Source organism: Myzus persicae, unplaced genomic scaffold (genome assembly GCF_001856785.1).
Source record: "Myzus persicae strain clone G006 unplaced genomic scaffold, MPER_G0061.0, whole genome shotgun sequence".
Taxonomy (NCBI): domain Eukaryota; kingdom Metazoa; phylum Arthropoda; class Insecta; order Hemiptera; family Aphididae; genus Myzus; species Myzus persicae.
In genome coordinates, this window is record NW_019102823.1 from 795,774 (window position 1) to 811,453 (window position 15,680).

Sequence of the window (15,680 nt, forward strand, 5' to 3'; positions counted from 1 at the left end):
CATTATTCACGTTTTGGTGTATTACCCAATTTGATGGTTAATGATTGATAAACCAAAGTTATGTAAATGTTTGATTGAATTATACATTAAATTAACAATTTGCAAGTGATGAGGCACGGGGAGGTGGGGCCAAGATTCATCTCTTATACACACGTTACCCCGGAAATCTTTCTTTGGCCTGAGAAGCAAGATTAAAATATTTTTACAATATTAACCTACTAGTCATAATAATCATTAAAAAATTAAAAAATCGAACGTAATACTCGAAATAATCTGAACCCGCGGGTTTTAATTTTAAAATGCAAAGTCAAAATACATTGGGCCATGGGGTTATAGTTGTAGAATGCAACAAACATTTTACTGGCCTTATTTTATCCGGTGGCTATTTATCAGTATAGGTGATGCATTTCGGTCGAAGTTGGTAGGACGGTAGGTACTCACTACCAACAAACTCAGGAAAAGTTTCCTTGGACGGGTGGTGGTGTGGTCAACCACCACACACAACCACCCGTTAAAAATAGATAAGCTAAATGTGTAATAATAATACAATACTATATAGGTACAATATTAATACAATTCATACTATAAATTGTACAGAATACGTACCTGCCTAATGTGCTAATATATTATATTATAACTCAATAGTCAATAGTCGGGAAGGCCTATAGGAATATTAATTATATCGATTAGTTGGCTAAAATTATTTATGTAAGTAGGTATCTGGCGAATACAATCAATATTGGTTGCTGGTGACAAATTTTCAAATAATAGGTATGGTCCTATGCTGTATGGCGATGCTTGGATTATTGCGTCTAGCGTGTACAATAATAGTCTGCCCGCGGCTACGCTTTTATTGTCTTATAATATTTTGTCACGACATTTTTATTTTAAAATATTCTCAAAACGGGATACACAAATACACATTCTAGAATTCTACATAATATTTTACTTGGTATTGGTTGATTAAAGCCAGGTATATGGTACATGGTAATATGGTATGGGTATCCATCATTCATGAGCCATGGATAGGATCGAACTCGTAAATAAATAAATTAAACAAATTATAGTTATAATTAAATAAATAAACTCGTAAATCGGTAATGAGTGTTTAACATGGTATTTTAATTTTTCCGTAGTATAAATTTTCAACATTGTTAGAAAAATTGATGATCTACAATCAACTATTTTCACAGATCCATGTTTCTTTATAGAATATTGAACATTGTTAACCATTTTGTTATATAATGTATGTCATTTAATTTATCATGTATGCCATGTACCTACTACCAACAGCTTAAACCTATAGCGCTCGGATTACGACTCGACACGGCGAGCGGAACACCTTCACGAGTTAGGAGTTTAGGACTGACAAGTGGCAAGGTCGTTGGACAGTGGACACCTTAAATTGAAAAACCGTTTACTTCTATTCAACTATTGTACATGATCACTGATCACGTCATTATTTCAGTGATGTGTGAAATGCAATTGCGTGTGTTTGTAAAAACCTGCAGATTTGAAGACGGCAAGAGCCAGTAATTTCACAGTTCTCAAAAATCACAGGTAAGTACAAGGTAGAAAAACATTATTACATTATTATCATGATTAGTGATTACCAGAGTTTGTTTACTTTATAACGATTGCAAATATGATATAATATTATCTAATAATGCAAGATGGCAGCTTGGTTAGCGTCAAACGAATAATTGTAAATTGTTACTTTTAAATTCTTTAATAAACAACAAACCATTAATATAGGTGACCATCAACGAAAGTTATAATGTAGGTTAGCCTAGAGGGGTTTACTTAGTAGAGTACCTATAGCTCATCAATGATTTTAAAACTACGTTCCAAGTGTACAATTAAAATATTTGATGTTAGTAATCATTACAAATTTATATTTTACATACAATGATTGATATTAGTATAATATATTTTATTTAACAACTATTGTTATAATATAATATTTATGATAATATAATCTAATATACATATAGTAAGTCGTAGTCAGTAGGTGTATATTCAAAGAAAAATATTAGTGGCTAGATAAAAATTAAATGGGTAAGGTAATGTATTTTGCTTTTCATGAATTCCGAATATAAGATTCAAACTGTTTTTTTAGTTTTCACTCGTTAATAAATATTTTATTAGACAAAAAATAACGTACGTTGGTACACGTGTCACTATTAATACCTACCGTAGGTATGATGATAATGAATATTTAATAATATAGATTATTATATATTTAAATTATTTCAAGTGGACAAGTTCTAATAATAGTATAGGTATAGGTACCCACAATTATTTCCTATATGCGTCCCCCGACAGACTGTCATGTATGTTAACATGTATACAATTATTATTATTTATTATATTCTTAGCGTATAAATATTTTTTTTATATTCCAGAGTACTTTCCTAATGTGTGAATTCTCCCCCCCCCCCTGCCACGATACAAAAGTACATGGTGGTTCGCTCCCCCGGGGAGTTGGAAGAAAAAAAACCCACTTCGAACACTATATAGTATATACCGTACTACACACCATTAATTCTCCAGAAAGCTGATTGCAGGAACGGTCGACGGCGGCCGTGCGTGCGTGTGTATGTTTTATGTATTGTCCGAATTCCCCGGGTTTTCTCGAGCTGAAAAAGAAACGGGCGTGTGTGCGGGGAAAGAAGTAGGAAAAAAAAGAGAGAAAAGGGGAAAAAAAAGGAGCTGACCAAATCCAATCAATTCTCCGGCGCATCTCCCTCCCACTGCTAGTCCGGTCGAGTCTACCGCCACTCACCCCCCAAAAATCAATTCCCTTAAAAACAACTCCCTTCCATTCCACCGACCCCAAAGGAATTAAAGTCCCGCAATGTTTCTGGTAAAAACACGGAAATAACGTTATGAATGGTTTTACGGGACCGCACACATCTCAGCTTGTCAATATTTTGCAAGTAGCTCTAAAGCAAGCCTTACGATCCGCACCCCTACCTGCCTCCGCCCACAACGCGCACAGCCGCCTCAACAAACCACCGTATCAGTTAGTGGTCCGCTATTACTAAGCCAATACAGCTACACATATATTAAACTATACGGCTGTACGCGTTGGATGTACAAAAACAAAATAAAATATTCATTTACACATAGGTAATACAGAACTATTGGCATATTATGTTGGCTACGTATTGCTATCGTACAAGTCATACAGGGTACAGCAAGTTAATACTTGCTGCACTTCAACCCGTCGTGCTTAGTTTTATATTTTTAGTCACAAATCTCCATACTAGTTTTTCTAAACAGTGAATACAATGGGTTATTTAGAAATTAGAATTACATAATATGTTTAAATGTATATAATATTATTATTTATTATGCTAAAGATAACTATAGTTTTATCTATAATACCTACCTAAAAAATAAAACCAAATTTGCAAATACCAATAATATTATAAAATTAGAACAGTGTTCATTCGTAGATTTAGCTGTTTGTTTTGTAATAAATCCGCTCAAATTTAATCAAATTATTATATAGGCAATATAATACATTATGTATTTATACATAAACACAAATGTATATTATGTTCTACGGTATGTCCACTGGTCCGGTTTTATAAATTTAACAAATAATATGTTAAAATTGTTAAATATACATTTTTATAATTTTTATTGAGTTGAAAAATTGTATCCAAATTGACTTGTTTTTAACCGATGAGTGTTGACTTCTTAAAAAATATAATACACAATTTACAATTTTGTAGGGTAAGCTATACAATTTAACATAAATTATACTTTTTTTTAATTATAAAGACATTTATAATCTGTTAACTAAATCAGTAGATAAATTTGGTACATAGCAAATAATGAAAGTTTCACACGAATAATTTTTAGAGGAACTGAGAAAGCTGTTCACTAACGGCACCTCAGAACATTAAACCTATAAAAGATATTCAAAAAACAATCTAAATTAATAAATTATAATTATATATTATTATTCATAAGACAGATGTAGGAAAGTACCTATGAAAATTGATCTTTAACTCTATTTATATGTACATTTACAACTTACGGATAGGTTGATTAAATACTAAAATATCATAATTTGTGTTTTAAATTTAAATTTACTCTCTAAAAATATATCTGTATCGTGATAAAATATACAAGATCTAACTACCTAATTATGATGAAAATGTATAGGTTATATAGTAATAGGTATATCGCAAACTCGCAACTTGATTATAATGTTATAACATTATGATTATTATTTATAAGTTATAGCTTAGGTCTAGCTCAATAATAAGTAGACATAAAGTGATATGAATAGGAATAACCTACCTATATTATATAATTATATTTATGTTGTATGAAATACCTATGTAAGTTATAACTTGTATCGTTATTCGTTGTACTACACTACGTTACTACTACTTGTGCACTTGTATCTATATCAGCAAAACTATCCTTCATCCTTGTAAATTATAAATTCTTATCATCAGTACTTAAATACTTAATACCTAAGTAGTAGGTACTAGAGTAACTATTAACAATGCTTTTATAATATAGTACCTATCTAATAGTATCTATATTATAAAAAATCAATAGAGGAAGAGACTAATTATACAACAATATAAATATATAATACAAATGTTTATGGGAGTTATGACTTTAAAGAAATTAAAAATATATTTATTTTTTTTAAAGTGAATTCATGCTAAGTGATATTTCAATATATTATCAGATTATCTAAATAATATATTTACGGTAGCTATTGACAATAGATACTGGGTAGAAATTAAATTAATTAATAAACATTTTTTCAAACATATAGGTATAAATGTGATTGCATTCTAAAATATTTTTATCAGAATAATATTAAATCGAACATTAGTTAAAAGCTATTATAAATTATAATTTATCACCTTCTTTAGATCCTTATGTTGTAATTCACTCATCCATAAATCTGCCATTCGGAATAGAAAATAGAAGAACGGCAGGAAAGAATAATGTACGACATGAACACAGTTTCTCCTTAGGCTTCTAATATTTATTATTAGAACAAGATACTTTAGAGTGTTTTTATACAAGATGATATAGAAAGATTTAAAAAAACTTAACATTCTTAAAATCTTTATAACATATTATGTATTAATTTATTGTACATTCCGAATTTAATTATATTTTTAATTTTATAGTATTTGCTATTGGTTAAAACAATTAGGCACCGTTCGTCATGAACTCATAACATGAGTTTAGTATTTTTTCAATTTCAAATATTCTAATTCGGAATACACTTAATAGTAATAAGTCATAGCTATTAAATTATACATTTATAATGTTACTTATATAATAAATATTAAATAATAATATATGTAGTTGAATTCCACAGCCTAAAAAAATATAATAATAGTAATGAAATAGCTTTCACTATGGTAGAGTTCAATGCATTTATCGACGAACACCCTTAGTATTTTTTTAATTAGTTTAAACCTGTGATATTTTGTCACAGCCTGCACGCAGTAAATTCAGAGTTGTGTACTTGTACACTCATGGAAGGTTAATGCTAGGGTCCCTCTTTTAATAGGGTAGCCTATATTTAAGTTTTCCTTCTTCTCTATTTTTTTTAATTTTATTTTTGTGTACTCCCTTCGGGTCTCCCGTCGTCGACATTAAATCAACGTGTACCGTATGTGCATTTTGTCAAACGTGCGTGAGCTCACTGTAGAGGTATATTATAGAATCCTCCTTCGTATATACATACATAGAAAGATTTTTAACATTTTGACATGTCCGGTAGTTAAGGGCCAAAGGGTCTAACAGGAAGTGCGAAAAGGTCTTGGAGGGGTCGCGGGACATCCTCGAGAACAGACGTCGTTAGAGACCGGTACAACATGATTTTTAAACTCTGTGAATAGAAACAAACGGATAATTATTATTAATAATTTGCACGACCATGTGAGATTTTTTTTACTCGTTAGTTACCCGTAAACAGCGGAAGATGGTCGGTCGAAATAAATGTGGTGAACCGAACATATAGAGTAAAATAAAACATTCGAATTGCGAATTTAAAGCAATTTAAAATTTTTCAAAGTAAATTAAACTACCTATTAATTATATTTCTGAACTGTAGATGCCTAATAAGGATAGTTTTAAAATTCAAGAGAATCACAAAGAACTTATTTCACTTTATAATCTTATGTTTTTAAAAATTGAAACTTATAAATTTAAATATATAGATTAAGAATGAAATTATAAGGTGTTTTGTATCTTTATCCTGTCCAAATATTTTATAGGGAGATTACTCTTCAACAACAAATAAATTATAATTTGTACTGTTTGTTTAAGGATCATTATCTTAGACATACTATAATACATGAAACTATTTTAAAGGAAATAGTATGCCATCGTAGCTTTATTTATTTTTTTATTAAATTGTTCCCTAATATATTACACAATACACATTACACATGCTTACATATTATATGGATTGATTATTATACTGAGTTTAAATTTTTTAAATACTTATACATTTCTCATAATTATGAAAATAAAAATACTTTTTTCATAATTTTAAAAGCATTAATAATGATAAATCATATGGTACACATTAAAATGTTAAATTTACTTTAATCAATACTATAGTGTATGTTATTTGTTATAAATATCTGGACTCTGGAGTATATTACGTATATATATATATATTGTTAAGTATCTGAAACTGTCCACCCTACTATATTAGTTAAGGTATTCTATATTGTTTATGAAGAAACTCCCCAAGTGACATTCGCTATAACAGCCTAAAGGCTAAAAGCATGTCATTGGCAGACAGCTTCTTCTTATTTGAACACATAAGTTGTTGGTTTAATCACGATGTACCTATTTTTCTTGAAATATTTAATAAAACTTTAAAGAACTTTTAAGATTTTAAAACTATAATTTTAACATTACCTACCTATTATACAATATTTTTCATAAGATCAGAATAACCGACTTTAATTTATTTAAACAATGAGTGACGATTTTATGAATTTAAAATAAAAAAAATCAATTAATCTACCCGTCCTATTCATGAATAGAATTTCGTATCAAATACTTGTATACAAATATGTAATCACGAAAAATAGTTTATATTATGCAATGTTTTTTTAGATTCTAAATGTAGCAATTAATGCATTGTTTTTACTATGATATGTTCTTTTATGGCCATTAATAACCCATTTTAGAAAGGAAAATTCGCTTGTCGCTTCTTCTGCATTGAAAAAGTTTTTTCAGTTTCTGGTAAAAATTTGTACTTAGTTAGAGCTGCGTAGTCTCTAAAATATGAAACATATAGTACAAGCTATTTAAAATTAAGGTATTACAAACTTAATTACTTTTCTTAATAACTGTGAAAAACAATCAAAAAACGGTGGGGAAATGTGAATATTTACGTAACACCGCGTCATGAGACCAAATCGATTTTGTGATTATTGAAAAGGGAACTTTTGTAAACTAACAATCTTAACACTTTCCTATATTATTTATTATATTATCATAAATATGTACACAGTGAACTTTTCGAAATTAATAAATCAACCTATATAATTCACACTTTTCTAAATTTCTATACGGTAGTCGGTATTAACTTATAAGTTATAGATATGCAATGATTTTTGCAATAATTAGATCAACCTACAGAATTGAGGAAAAAAATAATTTAACTATAATGAAACTATTCTATGAAAAAGATGCTGATATATACTAGTTTCACTCTTTATTCGTATATAACCATTTATCATTGAACTATAATTTAACTGTGACTTATCTGAGTTATACGCCATGTACTCTGGTATAAGTAGATATTAGATATTCAAAATTATACGATTACCTACAAACGATAATTTTACAAAATAAATTGAAATTATTAAAAAATAATGATTTTTTTTATTAAATTGTGTAATTCGTAAGTACATCATATACTAATTCCCTGAAAATATAATAGAACGGAAAATGCAAACATCTACGATCAAAGTGAGAAAATTCGGTTTCTCGTTCGTCGAAACAAGTATATAAATTATAGAATGTATTAGTCGCTGTACAAATATTATTTTTAAACTCGAATCGATCCAATTTGAAACATTGCTCATTACTCTGATTATGATTTAACATAATTAAATAATATTTGCTTGTATCCTTATAACAAATGCTAGTATAACTATATAATATTAATAGTTGGAATATTATAATTTAATATTCATAACTAATCCTGTAGTTGATAATAATAATTCTTCAGTAGTATTATTTTGTAAAAGAAAATATAATATTTTACGCGTCTTATAAGTAAATCCAACGATCGAAAAAAATATTTCATCATCGATTATCTGAGGCACTTGATCTCCTTCTGAACCATTTAATCTCAAATATAGCGTATAAAATATTTCTAAGGTTTTTTTTGTATTCGTCAACAATACAAGATACAACCCGTTTATACGCAGCGGGGTTACATTGGTAGGTCTCAGGTAAAAAAAATCTACCCACGTCGACAAAAGATCCTACAGACAGGATTTTCAAAATGCCACTGTAGTAGTGATAAGTTTTGTTCGAAGAAATGTGTGAAACGGTTTTTCTATTTTTAATATAAAAATGCCGAAACGAAAGGGGTGGTGAACAACGACATAGCCCTGAGGCTAAAGCCACCGGCAACGGATTGACAGTCCATGGGTCTCCTAGCAACGCCCTCGCGGACGTTTCTGATATTTATCACTTCCTTACCCTCTTACTATACACTACCCTATATTTGTGCCCTCCTATATAGAAAATGGGAGTGACAAAAAACTAAAAAACGCGTAATGTATTTATACATCGTTCATAATACACTCACCTACCTAATTCTTAGAACATATTTTTTTATTTATAATACCTATTCTAATACATAATAATACATAAAACATAAAACAACGCTACTTGCCTACTTAACTTGTGCGTATTCAATAATTGTACACTCTTTAGTTATTTTATATTTATTTGAATGTGTACAACCAAAAATAATTTAATAACAAAAACATATTTGAATAAATTAATATTATGTGTTTATAATAACGTATTGGTAAGTAACACATAAATAATTAAATTTTATTCGAGGGCTATAAAAAATAATAACCACCTAAATTAAAACATTGTGAAGATATTATTCTTAACCTTCAATAACAGAAAAAAAATATCAGCATTACAGTAGTAGGTACTTTGTAATACTTTTTAAATCTTAAAATCACTAAAAATACTAACCATTAATTAAATTAAACCATACTATATATAAAATAAATAATTACAATATTTTATTTTTTTTAATAAGTTTTCAATTTGTATTATTATTTATCTATACTCCGTATAAAGTATAGGTATAATCAAAGTAGTTGATATACAGTACCTACTAGTGTACCTATGGACTATGGTCTATTATACTCTATTATGTACTCTATAGATTATAAACTATAATTTATAGGTATAGCGTGTGCATAACATATATTATCTAAGTATTTAAAAAATCAAATAGTTTACTTATTTAAATAACTAATAAGTAATAAGTATACAATGTAATGTATAACTATTAACTAATAAGTAATAAGTAATAATTTAAATCACTGTCAGATCAATGGCCGCATGAGCCCGAAGTATTATTTTAAAATTATGAAATTATATTATCATTGATTATAAAAAGTAATTAGTATTTATAATATAATATCTAGAAAGCCGCTTTCCATTTACCTCCAAATATTAAAATCATATATTATTTTGAAATACATATTAATATTATTCATTTTATTTGTATTATGTGTGAAATTAGGACACACATTATTTTATGATTTTTTTATATAATATAGTATGTCTAATGTTTAACGCTCATATTGGTAATATCAATAAGTATAGGTGCATACTGCATATAAATCGATACAACAATATTAACATTGTAGTATTGTACAACTCTTTTTTGGAGGAACATGGTGTGGCCGGTGGTTGTCTTATTGTTGGACGCTATGCCAGTATGCCATTTAAATTTGTATTTAATTACGTCGTACCCGCATATATGAACCCCGCCTTACCATAGCTTAAATATAATAATTGTATTTTAATCTATGGACTATGATCTTAACTAACACATGAAGTCGGCTCCCCACGGCTCGTGCTACAGGCTCGCGAATTGCAGCCGATCCGCGCACTGTGGGAACTGCGAACGCATATTGTGATAATGTGACGAGTCACGAGGTACATTTTATGCTTTCACTCGTATAATGTCAATAAACAAAGATGTAAATAATGAAGATCACCTCCGAGTCAATCCTATGCCACGCCGTGATGAACCTCGAGCTCTGGTAAAGAAAATTATCCAGAGCCTCACACAGAATTGTTTTGATAATTTAATATTTAAATTGTAAATTGCATATACGTTAATTTTAACATTTTTATTATTTACTTGCTTCAAATTAAAAATATCAGAATTAATAAGACGGAGACAACACGTGATGTCGCGCTGGTGTAATCGCACTCTATAGTTACAAAAGCATCTACAACATTTTACATTACGATTATTTATAATGTATTTTAATATATACCAATTTCCAAACTATTTTATTGTCACGATTACATGAAAGTAGATTTTTTTAGTTATTAAAATAATATAAAATTAGGTATACTCGACGATAATTGTTGATAATGTAGTGTTTACTTTTATAGTCATATAGGTACTGATATTAATATAATATAGGTTTAAGCATAATATATTTTATATGAGTGTAAATAATTGAAAATATAAATTGTACTAACAAAATACAAATTAAACATTTAACATCAATATACATATACTATATACTATATAGGTACAGACGGTACAGTATACACTAAACACAACAGCAACCAAATTTTGGGTCCGATTACTTTTTATAAGTGATCAGTGATCAACAATCAACTGTTATAAACAAATAAAGTACTTCCATAGGACTCGTGAATGTTATACACCTATTTATGTTACATTTATATTATATTCACTGGCATAGTCAAATACTCAAATGTATACCAGTTTAATAATTTTAGATAATTCTAAAACTTAGAATATACAAAAATCAGTATGATGTGGTCGGAGACCAGGTGTCTTAACAAGTAAGAACTATAATCTAAATAAACTGAACTCTGAAGTAAATAAAATATAGGATTCCAGAATTCTAAATAATTATTATTTTTAGGTATTGGCCAATAGGTAGGTCGTAGGTACCATTAAAAATGTATACTTACATTTGAAAGAATATCTGGTCAGCCGGATTCAATAAAATGTAAGAATTTTATTATAAAGGATATATAACATGATGATATATTGAGGTAAGCTGCTATAGTATTGAGTATTGACATTTTCTGTTAAAAGAAGACAAAAAGATAGCGGTTGTAGGAGGAAAAAAAAATTTTTTTTTGCTGCTTTGTGAAATTGTGAACCGTTAGCTACACTTGACATCCGCCAAAGGCAATTGCGCAAGAAATAAACCCAAGGCTTGTTTGAGGTCTAACCATTTTTTTTTGTTCTTTTTTTTTGCTCTCTCCTTAAGAAATTATGGTTACGTCATTTTTGTCCGGGTCATTTTATGAACAAAAGACGTACAATAACAGTAAAGAAATTACATTGTTGTAGTGTGGAAAAAAAGCAGGTCATAACATTTTTTTTATTCGAGCACTACGCAATAATACCTATTATATGATTAAGGATAAAACGGAAAATTTTTTGCTTCCATATAATATGTATTATAAATGTGTAAACGTGCTATATGTGTGAAAACATCAAAACATCACGGTTACCGTTACAATATTATATTGAAAATACCCATACGACTATACAAGTATAAGTAATATAACATTGTGTGGGGTTTTTATATTTTCGGTCGTTCAGCGTTCTATATACCTACACTTCTATGCTCGAAGTCATAAAGGTAGAAAAAAAATTTAAAAACGAAAAAAATTCAAAGTATTTTGTAAACATTTTGTAAGCATAGTAATATACTATGACATATAAACCATAACGGCAAACATATTTTAGTACACGAAACTCAAGTAGATGTACGATTTTTTACTCGTCTGTTTCAATTAGCTGACATTAGAATTTAACACACCAATGGTTAAATGCTTAATTAGTGGGTATAAAATTAGTTTTTTCTTTTGCACCCTATTTTGAATTATGGCTGTTGTAACGCAACACACAATTAACCCTCGTAATTCTACAAGGACGTTCTCGGTCACTAAGTGTCAGGCAAGATGTTTTGGATGTTTCATATTATATGTATAGTTTTAAACTTATTATTATTCCACACTCGATTGGGTACACACTATCATCATAATCATGATATATGTTTATCGGAACGGATTTTCAATGATTTACATACATTTACAACATTTTAGAAAATTAGGAAACGTAGAAAGTTAGTTAAACAATTTATTATTTTGTGATAGAAAACAACGAAACTTTGTACCTTAGGATATATTTTGTTTTACATTTGTGTCCTATTTCTACCTTTTGGGGGTTTTTTTAATGACATATTTGTATTTTTGTTTCATTAAAATGAGTTATCATTAAAATAATTCATGATTATCCGTGATTATCAATTAATAGTCATTCACGTTATTTTTTAAAACTTTTTAAATATTCGTGTTTTTCAGTTTCTTGTATCTGCGTTATTTTTATCGCATCTTTTCTTCACTTATATAAGTTATCTAATAACAAAATATTCCAAATTACCAATATTCAGTAGATACCTAGTTGTAATTAATACAATTATACATTTTATAAATTGTTTCTTGAAGTCACTTAAACTTCAGCGAATACTCATAAATCAGGTTTTCAGTTTTAACATTTGAATTATTAAGTACAAATATCACTAAAATAATACTATAAAATCCTATCCCTATTATTAGTTGATAGTATATACCCTAGAGAAGAACTATATTTTTGTCATTACCAGAGAATTTAATTGTGAAATGATTCGTCTGGTAGTTTAAATAATACTGGATAAATATTTCATTGAAGTAAAAAAAAAATATGTCGATAGAAAATTTTTGATTTTATGGAATACGTTATGTCAATAGTTTAAATTTACAAAATATAATTTTTCATTTAAAATATAATAGGTACCACATGCCTGGTTTTAACTGACCGAAAACGACATTTTTAAAATCACAAATTATGTTAATAGGTTTGTACATATTTTTCACTGCCGCAGATGAATATTTTTTTTTTTAAATAAACATATGCGGTTACAAACCGTGGTCATCAGATTCTTATGTTCAAAGAAGTCGATACACATTCTATATTTTTTTGTCCTTTTTCCCTCGTTTCTTATCCAATATATGTATGGGGTGAGAGAGTGAGAGAGAGTACATACTATACTCTCTCACATACATCGTGAGAGTGTGCATTTTTTCTTCCTTTTTCAACCCCGTCTCCTCTTTCAAATCCATAAAAATAAATAACCCAAAAACGTGTGCAGCTGACCGTTTCCGAGAATCGCGAAAAAAGGAGAAAGAAAAAACACGAACCGTCGCACCGCGCTACCGCAGTCCACAATCGTTCTGACCCTTTGTACCATTTCCTACAATTTCTGTCATAATTGCTAACAACAGACTTTTTTGTGCCTGAATTCTTATAAACGAACCCGCACATAATAAAATATATTATTTTATTACACGCCGAGATGCGTTTAAATGACGTGTACCTTTACCCTTAAATATTATCATATACTATTAAAGTCCTGCATTTTATTGGTTACCTATTTCATTAAATTATTCATTTTTAAAAATTTTCAAATTTCTTAAATTTATAGGATAGTCGATGGTACAAATAAAACTAACAAATATGATTAAATATTACAATAAATATTGACTAAATTATTAAACGTATATTCATGGATAGTGCAGGATACCAACATATTTTTTAATAATATTTTTATTTATACAACTTATTTCAGTATTTGTATTGAATTATTTTTTAATAATTACAAACAAAATTAATTGTTATGAAAAATTATTGTTTATTTACAAAGTAAATGATTAAATTGATCAATGTCAAACACAGACGTTCTATCGTCCAGCTATTTTATAGAGCTGTTTGACGTGTGATGTGTGAATAAAAAAATAATAACGTACATTATGTTTTATATAAAAAATAAACGTATTAAATAACATATTCCCTAATATTAATTCTTGAACTAAATAATAAAGAATCATTCAGTTCTATATGTGTGAATTTAATTTTGGTCATTTTACATTATTTTCAGATTATATGTTTATTATTAAACAAAATTTTTCAGATTGTACATTTAAAAACTTAAAAAGTAGTTTTAGTAGTGATACAAATTATATAAAAATAAAACTATCGAGTTTACAAATATTTTGTTGATACAAATTGTAATAGTCTTTACTCCTTAGTTGTTAGGAATACATACTCGTATAGTCGTATACCTAATTAATAACTAAAATAAGAGTTAGAAAAAAAAATCAAAACACGACTTATTTTAAACACCAAAACTATTATTCCTCGCTTAAAATAAATAATAGTGAACTTAAATGATAGGTAGACCGTATACTGATAAAAATTTGAAAAACAAAACAATAATATATTTTTTCTGGTATCCACACATTAAAAACAAGTCGACAATAATAAATTATATTGTACAATACATATTATTGGTAGGAGGAAAAAAGTCCACTGAAAAAAGCCCAGAAAAAAAATTAAATATAAATGTGAACACATTTACCTATACTCCTAATTAGTAGTTCATAATTCATAAATTTTTGTAGCCAATATAGGCGATTTTATATACTGATACTCAGTTAATAAAATTTTTACCTATTTGTTCAATAAAAAATTGCAAATATACCTAAATGATTTAATGGGTCTGAAAATGGTTTATGCTTAACTATAAACTATATATAAAAAACAACTTGCAATAGAAAAGAAAAATTAAATATATATATGAACTCATCCATACATAATATAACAATAAGTTATAAGTCAAAAAACATCAGGGGTATAAGTATAACATCTTAGCCCTTAGGTACGTACATACTACATTTATACAAAAATTACACGTGATAATAATTTATGAAATTATTTTCACTATAATATATTATATTTTGTTATAGGTACACTCCACGCGATAATTACTAATTACTAATTAGGACTAGAATATACATGTGTTCATATTTATAGTTATTTTTGGGCTTTTTTTCCTTGGTGTGTTCATTTTTTCTGGGCTTTTTTCTTTTCCCCTTTTCCATATTATTAACAATTAAGTATTATTTCTGTATGACTAAATAATATAATACAATTGTGAATAATAAAATAAATGTAATATTTCATAAGGTTATTAATCTTATTTTATTGGTCCGCTTTTTAATTTAATACGTAATTACAAATTACAGTATTTCTATACAATTATCTGTAAGTTAAATTATATTTTTGTATTTAGAAATTAATACTTAATTGGGATATTAAATAGTTTTATTTGTATAGATTTTTAGACTTAAGATTTCAGTTTTTCGTATCCAGTGTTTGGTAGTTTAAAGTTATACTAGATTAACACAAGTTAGTTGTTGTAGGCATGAAATAGTAATACTACTAATACTACGTAGTAAGTAACTATATTGTGATGAATGTTTGGTTTTTATGAATCTGTAGTAAAATAATCCTG